Source organism: Artibeus jamaicensis, unplaced genomic scaffold (assembly GCF_021234435.1).
Source record: "Artibeus jamaicensis isolate MK-2021 breed Jamaican fruit bat unplaced genomic scaffold, CSHL_Jam_final contig_76, whole genome shotgun sequence".
Lineage (NCBI taxonomy): Eukaryota > Metazoa > Chordata > Mammalia > Chiroptera > Phyllostomidae > Artibeus > Artibeus jamaicensis.
In genome coordinates, this window is record NW_026521954.1 from 13,131,874 (window position 1) to 13,140,106 (window position 8,233).

At 49.4% G+C, this 8,233-nt stretch overlaps 1 pseudogene; it reads right to left on the reverse strand.

Annotated features, from left to right (window-relative positions):
• Positions 1–6,579: 6,579 nt before the first annotated feature.
• LOC119056925 (60S ribosomal protein L36a-like) lies at positions 6,580–6,897 on the reverse strand (annotated as a pseudogene).
• Positions 6,898–8,233: the final 1,336 nt, after the last annotated feature.

Sequence of the window (8,233 nt, forward strand, 5' to 3'; positions counted from 1 at the left end):
GCGGGACAACAGTGGTTAATAGTTTTCCACTCTGCTTTAGCTCCTGGCTGTCTGGTGGCCCTCCCCTCCAAGTGTTGTGTATATGGATGGAGGGTGATGTTTATGGTGGCCAACGAATGGAAACCGTTTAAATGAATGTATAACATCTCCAGGTTTCACTGCCTTTTCCACATTGACATACATTATAATGTAGGTTAAACAAAATGTTTACTGTTTCATATATACCTTAACAAAATCCTTATAAAGCTACCCATGAGCCAATGGGCTACCACTTAAATAGCAGAGAATAACTATGGATAGAAAAAAAAGATTGGAAGATAATAGGACAACCCTAACAGGGATTAGCTGAGGGTAAGATTTAATAATTTGTCCCTCATTGGCATGGACAAGCCACCTAACCTGAGTATTAGTTCTCTCACCTGTTAAACGGGGGCAACATGTAGACCTGCCTTACCAAAGGAAAGGGCTCTGCAAAGTTAGATGAATGACAGTTGAACTGAACCAACGTGCTATACATACAGACGCATTGTTACAGTAACTCTGTAGGAAACAGGGCAGTCACACCCCCAGTAACTTCTACCAAAGAGGCATTTCTCCACTGACAAGCATTAGAATTGGATTTAAAGCACATTTATCACGTATACGTCCATTCATTTGTTTATTGGATTTATTTGAGTGACAGTAGTTAATAAAATTACGTAGGATTCAGGTACGTAAGTCTATACTGCATCATCTGTTTACCATGTGGTGCGATGACCACCCCAAGTATCTGCCCATCTGTTTGGCGGAAGAGCGGCCGAAGTGCACAGTAAATTTAGAGTAACATTCCACTCCTTCCGGGGCCCCAGCAGAACCCGAGGTCAGGTGGAAAGGAGGCCTGGCCAGGGGGACGCTGTCTTTTTTGCCCTGAAGCGCTTCCCACATTAACCTGCCCTGTTATTCACCTCACCTGACACCACCTAGCAAAGGACTCTGGCCTGTAAAAACAGTGTCCTCTCAATATCATCTTTCCTCCTTGAGAGGTCTGTTTCCTGGAAATCCAGCAGCCTGAGAGAACTTCCCCAAATGTCCCTGCCTCCCACCTTGCCGCACCCCCACCCCGATGGTCCTGCCTTTGGAGGCACAAGTGGATCCAGGAGCAGAAGGAAACATGCTGTCTGTGAACAGTGCTGCCGCTTTTTTTTAAGATTTTTTTTTTTAGAGAGAGAGGGGGAGGGAGGGAGGGAGGGAAACATGGATTGGTTGCCTCTTGCATGCTCCCAGTCAGGTACCTGGCCCGCCACCCAAGCATGTGCCCTGACCAGGAATTGAACCAGCAGACTTTCACTTTGCCGGGACAAGGCTCAGCCAACAGAGCCATGCTGGTCACGGCCAGTGCTGCAGCTGCCTCAAGCTCACCATCGGGTGTGGAGCGGAGAGTGGCAGGAGCCGCTCCCTCCAGGGCAGGCTCCGGGCAGGGGACACACCTGGTGGAGCCAGGCACCAGGAAGACACTTGAGTTCTAGTAGCCTGGAGAGGAAGTGCCTGTCCAGAGCTGAGCTCCAGATGCTACCTTAAAAGACATGGACCGATGCTGCCAGATCTTTCCAATTTTCTGGAGAAGGCACATATCCAGTTTTTATCTGAAATTTACCACTAACAAATAATACTGAGCAGGCCAAAGAAAGCAGTTCTGTGGATTGCCAGCTTTCATCCTGACGCCAGACATGATCTCCGGTACCACCTGGCTTGCTTTCAGGGCCTCTGATGCTTCTTCCTGCTGCTATCCTGATGCCCTCAGCGATTTACAAAGCCGAAGTGGCAGAGAGGGTCCAGCAGAAAAGGATGGTGTTCTTCCCTAGGAGGCCACAGTGCACGCAAGAAGGGCAACCTAAGAGCCCAGGCTCTGGGCTCAGTGCCCCTACACTCTGAGTCACCAGGCCTGGGAAAACCAAGGTACTCAGGCCAATGCCCGTTCATCTAAACTCCCCAGCAGCAGGAGCTGCCGGTGACTGAAGCAAGAATAGAGGGGAGGGCAGGTACTGCCTGCTTGACTCTCCACTGCCAAGGCAGCCGCGTTCTGGGCTGGTCCACCCGGCACCCACCCCGAGAGCCAGTGCACAAACAGCCTGGTGCTCTCCTGGCTGCAGCCACTACAAGAAAAGCGCGTGGAGTGCCTGAAAAGTGGCTCCAAAAATAACAGCTGCACAAAACCGCTTCAAATTTCTGCGTTCATTCATCAGGACCTTCTTCGGAGCCCTGTGACAGGGCTGATAATTCCAGAGTTGTTTAGTCAGGCCCGCTGACAGGCTATCTATCCCCTCGATGCAGCCAGGATTCAGGAAGTGTCAAATAATGTCACCTCGGCGACCGAGAACCACTAAGGAAATGGAACCCGGGCTGACATGATTGTAGGCTATTTTCAACTTGGCTTAAGCTAGTATAGGAACATGCAGAGAAGAATAGTGGAAAGCAAAACACAAACCGTTCATAGCAGTTATCGCTGGCAGTGGGAACAGGTGACTTATTTCCTATTTGTGAGCTGCTCCACAGGGGGTTCGGGGCAGCTCACAAACTGACAAAGGAAAATTGATTCAAAAAGAAGTGAGAAGAAAAGGAAGTGAGAAGAGGCAGAGAGAGGTGTAGGGAAGTAAGAGGCAGGTTCCACCACAGCGGCCAGGTAGGACTTCAGAAAGGCCGGGTGTCACAGCTGGTCTCGGAAGAGTGACTGACCCACTCACATCCTCCTGAACAGGGCAGCAGCCACCACTCAGTTTCAGCTGCTGTTGGAGACGAGGGTCAGCGCTGCTATTTCTCTCGTGTTTCAGGAGGTCATGTCAGAATTTTTTTTTTAAAGATTTGATCGATTTATTTATTTTTAGAGAGAGGGGAAAGGAAGGAGAAAGAGAAGGAGAGAAACATCAATGTGTGGTTGCCTCTTGCACGCCCCCTACTGGGGACCTGGCCCACAACCCAGGCATGTGTCCTGACTAGGAATCAAACCAGCGACCCGACCCTTTGGTTCACAGCCCGGTGCTCAATCCACTGAGCCACACCAGCCAGGGCTAATGTCAGAATTTTTGATGTTGGCTCGAAACTTATTTCAAAACTCCAAATGCCAAACAAAACACACCTCAGGCCAAATGCAGCGCGCTGAGCTGCTCGCTAGTTCCCACTCTACGGTGCTTCCCTGTTTAAACCTTCCTAGAACTTTGATTCTTGAGGACAATAGCATATGTGCTGCAGGCAGCCAGGGATCTGGGTCTCTTACCACTGAGTTCCCCAAACCTAGAGGGTTGCCTGACTCAGAGTAGGGCTCACCTGACGTATGGAGTGAACGAATGGCACAGAGGACAAGCTCCTGGGCAGTCCAACCCTGTGGCGTCTCTGGGCCACACTGGAAGAAGAGCAGCGGTTCTGGGCTACACATTAAATACATCGCAAACTCTCCTAATGTTCTGAGTAACTTTATGACTTTGTGTTGGGCCACATCCACAGCCACCCTGGGCTGCATGGGGCCCGCAGGCTGGACACCACACCATCATCCCAGTGACCTGCACCTCTGTGCTGATTCCTCTCTATCAGAGTCTGGCTCACGTCAGAAAAGAAGGCCCCCCAAGAGCCCACCTGATTGCAGGCACCACGCTCCCACCCCCGCTCTCCAAAGCCCCAATCAATGGCGATTAATCACAGTGCTGAGGGCAGGAGGGGCTCCGCGCCCCTGCATGTGTGTGTGTTTACCCTGGGCAGGTGTCTAGAGGACTGTAGGCTCGGAGCAGCCTCTAGTTAACGGGGACAATACCAGCTTTTGTCCTTCAAGGAACTCAATAAAACAGATCTTATAACCCCTGAGAAAGGGCAAGGCTTGCCATTTTTAACTCCTGCTTTAACTGTTATTTATTCTCTCTGATCTGCGGGAAAGGGCAGAGGGTGGGGGGCGTCCTGGAAAGTGACTCAGGAAAATGCAGCGGGCAGCCAGCGTGGGGCAAACATGACCCAGTCTCTCATCTTATTTCAAACAGTGGGCCTTTCCCAGCTTGGAGTCAAGTCACAGAGTCCCTCTCCCCATTATAGTAAGTCTGGCCAAATTTCTCTTGCTTTCTAGACCTTCGGAAGTAACTTCTTCGGAGATGGTCTAAGATGTTAACAGAATTATCATTTTATATGTTTGCTTAGATTTCCCACTTCTTCCCGTTGTTAATATTGCGAGCAGTTTCTTTGTCATGAAAATGTCTTAGAAGTTATTGACACCAACCCTGCCAATGCCCATCCCAGCTCCAGTGAGAGCTCTCATCTTGAGACTGGGTAGGACCCTTCACCCTTGTCTTTGCAAAGAGCTGTTTATGGGGGCCTTTGAACTGGTGCTTCCCTCTCCGGTAAATAGGGTCTTAGGAGGACCTCCCTAGGGCTGAGCTGGCCCCACCCACGCTCGTCCCAGGCCCCAAAGGCCACAGGATGTAGCCTGGAGGCAATGCCAGGGGCACCTTCACGGTCCCAACTGCCCCACCCACCCACCTTTGTGTCTGGGGAGGTGGATGGAACTTCTGAGTGAATGGGAGATCCCCTAGAGTTGAGTTACATAGGACAACCCAGGGTTAAGCCTTTGCAGGGTTTGGGTTAATTTCATTTAATCTTCACAATCACCTTAAAAACCTGATCCTATCATTATTCACATTTTTACAGATTCCCTACACCACACAGCCAGTAAACAGCAAAGCACAAAGAACCCAAGATATAAAACCTCTGGCTTTTTATCTCTAAATTTTGCAGCAAGCCACGAGACTTACTGTTACTTCTCACAACAGGCCTAAGCGACCTGGTCATTGAACCTACATTTTACAGATAAGGCGCTTGGGGCCAGAGAGGCTTCTGACAGATTGCTTACAGTTACACCTTTAGTTTCTGAGCCAATCAGGATTTAAACCCAGCTTAGCCCTAATCACGGGGCAGCAGGACCTGTCACAGGCCTAAACATGAACCCGAGCATGAATGCAACCAAGGTCTCCAACAGGCACCCCCCAGGGGGAAGCCCAGTGAACCCCTCACTACACAGGGCCACGGGGGCCCTCCTTCTTGCTCTCCCCGCAACACCCAGGCCTGCCGGGACTGGAAAACGGACTCACTCGGAGTTTCTCCATCCCTCCCGGCCTCACAGGGCCATCTGACGCCCCACCCACCACCCTCCCAGAGACCAGCTCTGTTCACCAGGGACTAGAGGAAACCAAGTCTGCTGTGGAGAAGGCTCTAGACCCCTTGGGCTGCACAGCGGCCTTCTTACCTGGCAAGAATGCAATCCAAAAGAGCCGTTTGCTGAGAAAGAAGGCACCAGGCCTTACACAGGGTGAGCCAAGATACAGCCTAGACTGCAGGGCCCGCAGCTTCCTTAAATCTGCTCCACCCAGATTCTCCCTTAGGGCAGAATGGCCCCACCCATGCCAGCTCCCGACCTAAAACTGATCCCTGCAGCCCACTCTCCAGGGCTGATTTCGTGCTGTCTGCAGGCTTAGAAGCCTAGCCTTGGGGCTTGGTCGTGGGTTCTGCTCCTCCTCACCCCTTGCTCTGATAGTCCAGTCTGAGCCGGCTAGTCGGGCTCACACACAGGGGCTGTGGGGGGTAGGGGGGGTGGCATTAGAGACCCAGGCCATCAGCCTGTCCTGACATTCCCCACCAAGGGAGAAGGTGTACACAATGGCTAAACAATGCTAACACCCATCCAGAAGAGGCTCTGGCCAGGTGGCTCAGTTGGTCAGAGTATTGTCCGAGTAACCAAGGTTGCAGGTTCAATCCCTGGTCAGGGCAGATACAAGAATGAACCAATGAATGCGTAAATGGCTGGGACAACAAATCGATGTTTCTCTCTCTCCTCCACCTTCTAAAAATCAATGAATAAAACTCATATAGAAGAATAGAAATGGCAAGAATTTGGAAGAAAGTTCAGAAGAAAGTAAAGAGTTGAGATATAACAGAGTCTATAAGACATCAAAACACACTAAAAGGCCACGATTATCAAAACAGAGTGGTAAAAGCCCCAAAGCAACAAGAGGATTAATTGAATAAGTAAACCCAGAAACAGTCCCCTGCTGAAATATCATAAAGAAGTCACCTCACATCAACTTTAAAGTCAAGGATTACTGACGAATTTTCAGTTAAGACCACAGGGGCGAAAAAAAAAAAAGGTAAAATAGACAAAAGAGCTATAGAATTAACACACAAATATGCAATTAAGCAAATACAATGAATTGATATCTTTTGAATTCTTTAAAGTTTATTCATTTTAGTGAGCCAAACACTGAGATGTCCGTAAATAAAAGCAGTAAACAGAAAATCCACCAGGAAAGATCTGGGTCGAACCTGCGTGTTTTTGAGGAGAGTTTACCGCCCCCGTGACGAAGAGCAGAGAAGCAGCTCGTGGGCTTCAGACGACCACCTGATCCTGCCAGAGCTGAGGTCCGACCGGGCCGGCCACAGGCCACCCCCTCCAGGACCGAGGCCGGGATCACAGCTTCGAATCTACTTATGAAAGCTGCCCATAATCCTTTGAAATACATACTAAGATATGCTCATGATTTTACTGTCACATAATAAAACAAAAAATGAAGCTTAGAACTGGACCACTTGGCCTTTTCTCTTATCTCCTCCCAGTTTAAAATGCTTGCATCTCTTCATAGCCAGCATTCTCTTAGCTCTGCAGCTGGGCTCAACACGTTCAAGCCTCCGCACAAATTTCTTCGTAGTTTTAGCCTTTTTCCGGAAAGTCGGCTTAGTCTGCCCGCCATAGCCACTCTGCTTCCTGCCATAATGCCGCTTCTTCCGCGCCTCCAGAGAACCCTCGCCCTTCTTGTACTGTGTTACTTAGTGGGGTGATGCTTGCCACACTTCTTATAGAAAGTCCCGGCGGGTTCTGGGAACGTTCACCATGTTCGTGAGAGCACTAATGAAATGCATACTAGGATTTAAAAGACATTTCCCCCTCCTAGCAGTGTTTGTTTGAAACACAAATGTCCTGTGGCGGGGAGCAATGCAATACTAGATATTTTCCTGTGTCAGGCAAGTTGGTATAGCTTTGGGGATTAAGTTGGACACATGTGAGAATACAGAGAGGGCCATGCTACATGGCCGAAATGGGAGCATGACAAGTGAGTTATAACTCCCCCACCAGATAAATGAGACTACCTGTGACCATTGGGAAAACTAACCTGTAGGAAAACAATGTAGCAAGATAAAAGTGTTTGTGATTCAATTTCTTCACCAAAATGCTGAATTTGAAACAGAAATAAGTGGTAAGAAAAAACAGGGAGAAACCAGCTAAGCAGAAAAAGGCGAGCTGCGTCCAGATTTATAAGAATGGTTGTGGGGGGGGGCAGCGGCGTGTGGGTGGGCAGTGGGGGTAAAGGTGAGAGATTAGAGCGAAGAAACGAAATGATGTCTCTCTAGTCAAGCTCCTAAATTACTAAAATCGAGTGAGGCATGAGGAAACAATTCTCTTCTTGTTTTAACTAAACTGGGAACTTAAACTTTTGAACTTTCAAGTGCTGTGTCAATGCCTGGATATACATCACACTTCCAGAGAACCATCTGATTATCCCTGAGGGGCTATGGAGAGAATGTTCACCTGTATGGACCCCCAGACGTCCAGTGTCTGGACCACCTGTCGCCTAGAGGAGTACCATCCCAGAGGCTGAGAATGTGCGACTGATTCTTCCCAAGAGTGTGCTTTTTAGTATAAGAATGTGTTAATGCACCCACAGACCCCGAGTAAAGCCCAGAGACTGAAATCTACCTCCAAGAGGGTAGAGCCGAGAAAAACAGAAGAAAGCAGCAGGCCAAGTTAGTTACTCTGTAACTAACAGAGTTTATTAAAGGAAACATACATAGGAGGTGCTTCTCGGAGGCTGCAAGACAAGAGCGTCTTCTCTGCACTGCTTGGCAGGGGCCAGAGAGCGACACAGAGTGGCAGGGGCTGACTAGGCACAGGTACTAGTAAGTGACTGCTACCAGGTGTGGAAATCATACCTCTGACTAGGTCAGGACCACCTGTCCAGGAACCAGCACGTAGCAGGAGGTAGGAAAGTGGAGTTGATTTTTGTCAGAATGAACACCATTACAATCAGGCAGTCTCTGGGGGGGTCAGGGGCAAGGAATCTCCATTCTGGCCCAGTCCAGCTGGCGGGTCTGACAGCTGTCATGGCCTGGGACCGTCTCTTCCCCACCCTCAGCTTTTCTTTCCTCGATGCAACATGGCTATTGCCTATCG